Source organism: Scomber scombrus, chromosome 4, assembly GCF_963691925.1.
Source record: "Scomber scombrus chromosome 4, fScoSco1.1, whole genome shotgun sequence".
NCBI classification, from domain to species: Eukaryota; Metazoa; Chordata; class Actinopteri; order Scombriformes; family Scombridae; genus Scomber; species Scomber scombrus.
This window is the reverse complement of record NC_084973.1, coordinates 11,871,547-11,875,623: the sequence shown is the minus strand read 5'-3', so window position 1 is coordinate 11,875,623 and position 4,077 is coordinate 11,871,547.

Below are 4,077 nucleotides of genomic sequence, written 5' to 3'. Positions count from 1 at the left end.
TAAGCACCCTATACTTGAATTAAAATCTGAAACAAAAAGAAATTGAAAGCCGCATACTCTCACTCTTGTCACCCGACCCCCCCACCCCAATAGCCTTCACGTAACGTGGACATGTCCTCAACGAAACAGACATTCAGTATACAGGTACATTCTCTGAAATTACCATTACATTTTACTAGGTGAGGAAACAGTCAATTTGCCCTTGCCAAAAATATTTGACATGAGGAATGTTCATAGAAAATAAATATGAAGACATGGATAGACATTTAAATGTTTAAATGCAAACGTGGACTGATGCTGAGCTCACTGTGTGTTGACGGATCAGAGCGGCCACAGTAGAGGGGCATCTGGACAGCATCATACAGGGAAGTAACAGTTTAGCAGCAGCTGTTGGGTTTTGGATTTACCCATGGACAACAAAGATACAGATATATGTATCTATAGTACATGAAGCCGTCCTGGCCCTTCAGGATGCCAAATATTCAAACTGATTTCCATTCACTGGGTAAATAAAACATGTCTCAATTGCACATGTGCTGAACGTTTCAATGCCCTTTATAGTGGTTAAGATGCAAAGTGCATATTTAACATAAAATAGTAATCTAGGATATACGACAGTGTGACTATAGCTCTTAACATTCCAAGTGATTCCTTCACAACTGCTGTCCCTTCGCACCAAATCACACAAAATAAATGGTCATATTCACAGAACAAAACAAACGCCGGTTTACATAAACCACAAAAACAGAAAGTGATACAGAGGAGCAATGCCGTCACACTGTGAGTGCAGTGTGAGAGCATACATGCTGCTGCTTTATTCACACAGCATCAGCTGGCACTGAATGAAATAAAGGTCAATTTCTGTGTTGCTGTGAATCCTTCGTGTGTGAGATTATTGCATAGTTTGGAATTCTTAAGATAGCTTTTAAATCGACACTGAAAAATAAAACATCTCTTTTTTTCTGGTCTGTGCTTCTTACCAATATATAAATTCACTTTTTAAAAACAGAATTGGGTTCAATTCTTACATTTTCTTAATTCCAAGTACAGGTGGAAATGGAAAGCAGGCAATCATTTTAGTTGATTATACCTTTTTTTATTTTGTTGCAAAACCATTTTTATGGTGGAAAAAAATTGTAAGGTACTTTTAAATTAAATGGATTTAAAGTGAACTGAACCCAGCCCTGGTTCCAAGTGAATCTCTACATTGCACAAGCTAATTTGAGCCATTGATTATCTTACTGAAGGTATTGGCTCCAATCCACCACCTATCTGCCAGGTACAGGTAAAACAAACACCAGCATTAGGACCCGTCTCGGTGACTGTGGCTCTACTGGTTCAGAGTGATTGTCCTCATATTTGAAGGCCATGAAATATTCAGTCTTAAAAGTTCTGTTATTGTTAAAAATGTTAAGATTTCATATGCTATTACTGTGAAGAGAATTACTTAATGGATGAAGTCTACTTGGACTTTTTGTTACAATAATGCATATTTAGTCACTGATGTAGAAAAATTAACATGTGCTACCTACAGCAGTTACTGAGGCAGCCTCAGGCCTGAGTATCATTTAAATGTAACTCAACAGAGCAAAAAGCAAAGTAACTGAACTTATTGAGGTGACATCCACTGTATGAGTGTATGCACTAACTTACTAACAGCAGTCCTGATATACACAAGTATCTTTCTGACTGCCTGATCCTAGATAGTAGTGCAGTTGTCAAAAATATTTAAACCAAGTGTATGAAACTTGCAGACATCAAATACTGGGCTCTATAATGGAATACATTTAATAGATTCACACTTTTTCAAGCCTGTCTTAAAACAATATTCAGGAGACAAAAAGAACATTGATCTTGCCGTCATCAGTCCTCCTATTCATACTGGCCAGTAGAAAATCCCTTCATAATGCACTTACATTGCAAGTGATGGGGGCCAAATCTGCAATCTTCAATCTTTGCTCAAATGTATTTAAAAGTTTATTTTAAGATAATATGAAGCTTTAGCCATCTGAGTTAGTTCAGTTAAGTGGGTGTTTTTCAAAGTATTTTTAGTGTAAAATCTTCCACACACAATGAACTGTGGTATAACCAAAAAAATGGAAATTTGGCACTAAAAAGACTGTAACTTTGAAGAATATCCACTTCATTTCACCAATTCTCTACATAATAGCCTCATATAAACAATTTAAAAATATTTTGTAACAAACAAGGACTGTAGATTTTTCCCCCATCACTTAAAAGCATTAGGAAGAGATGTGTTAATGGCCTGTATGAACAGGAGAAATGATTACAGCTAAAAAAAACTATTTTGATGTTCAGTTGGGCTCCTGAATATTGTTTTAAGACAAACTTGAAAAATTGTGAACCTATGCTTTAATGTTCCCCTCACTGTTCCCCATAATGAGCTCTCATAATATTAAAACCGTAACATATAAAAAACAATAAGATAAAATAAATTATTACAGAAAAAAATAACTAGCTGTGATTTGAATGTGTATGTATTGTAGCCCTCTTAAGGAAAATAAATGTATCCCATGCACGGAGAAGCACCTGAAAGTAGTGCAGAACCATCAAAAAACTTCCCTATCAAGGTAATTGTTGCTGGTGTTTGCTTTACTGTGATGATACCTGCACAGTCATTGAAAATGTGCACAAACTCCCCACATGGAACAAGCACATCTAGCAGCTCAACCTTTAAAAAACAAAACAAAACAGAAGTTGTGTCAAAGTTAAGCTATCTTGTTTAGTTATGGTCCCTTGCAACACCTATAAAGTAGATCCCCTGACCTGAATGACTAACCTTGTTCCCCTATGGCCAGCACAGAGTCATGACATGGGTCCCATTCAGTCACCAGAGTGTCAGCTCACTTTTTTTCCCCCTTTTTTTTTTTTTGTGTGTTTTTGTTTTGTTTTTTGGCATAGAGCTCATGTTTAAATCGGAGCCATGACTGAACTGCTATTTAAATCTGTAAACTAATTAAAACTACAATAATGCATAAAAAACCCCAAAACATTAAATAATATAGTAGGAAAATAAATATCATTCCAACAAGGCTTTGTTTTTTTAAATAGTCACTCAATCTTGACACTGGAAGCCAGCGTGTATGTCACATTATTCACCTCAGAGAATGATGATCATCAGTCCAATAAGATGGCTGCTCTCAGTCTCATTGGTGAACGTGCTAATCAGCTACTGCACATACACCACTGCTTCACACTCAGTTAAGAAAATGGATACAGATCCCACTAAACATGGTCCCACATGTACTGTAGAGCTCAACAGTCTTATGCATTACAAGTGTCTGGATACAACATATGCAAAATTGACTTTTTTACTGATAGATAGACTTGGCCCTGTCCTGGACAATCGTCATGTGCAGGATGATAATTTGAAACACATTTAAGTTGATGACCATGGCTACATCTGCCATCAAAAAGGAAAAAACAATTAGAAGTGCTATAGCTATACACTATTTTGGTATTTCATGAAAAGCATTCAGGGCAGTTTGAAGTTTTTTGGTCAGTTTAAGGTAACCTCTCAAAGGTTATCATGAAACCTCTACAGACCTCCCTCCTTATGAGCGCTCTATTTTAGAGGGCTAGCTATGGCTGTCTCAGATAACTTAGTATACAGTACAAGTGTAAGTGTTATGTTAGTGTCAGAAAATAGATATGAAACTCATTTCCACATCTCATGCTCACAATTTGACTAGACAATTTGACATCTACCAATAATTTCCCATTCCTATCAATGAACGAATACAAATCCGACAACTAATGTCTATTAATGAACAAATGTCAGGATTGTGGTTTTGTCTTTTAAAGTACTGACTTGTGCTCTATGGCTGTTTTTTTGTTTTTGTTTGACTTCTTCAGGATTCATCTCAGTTGGAGGAGGTGAAGAGGAGCGAACAGGACCATGTTGCACAGATGCAACCGCCACATGTTCAACACTAACTGCGAGTGGACACGTTTGAAAACAGTCGATGGAAGGGGGGTTCTCTCAAGCCTAAAGTGTAGGATATACAATATAACAACAATCAAACTCTGATATCAACTCTATGGGCGTTCCGGCAT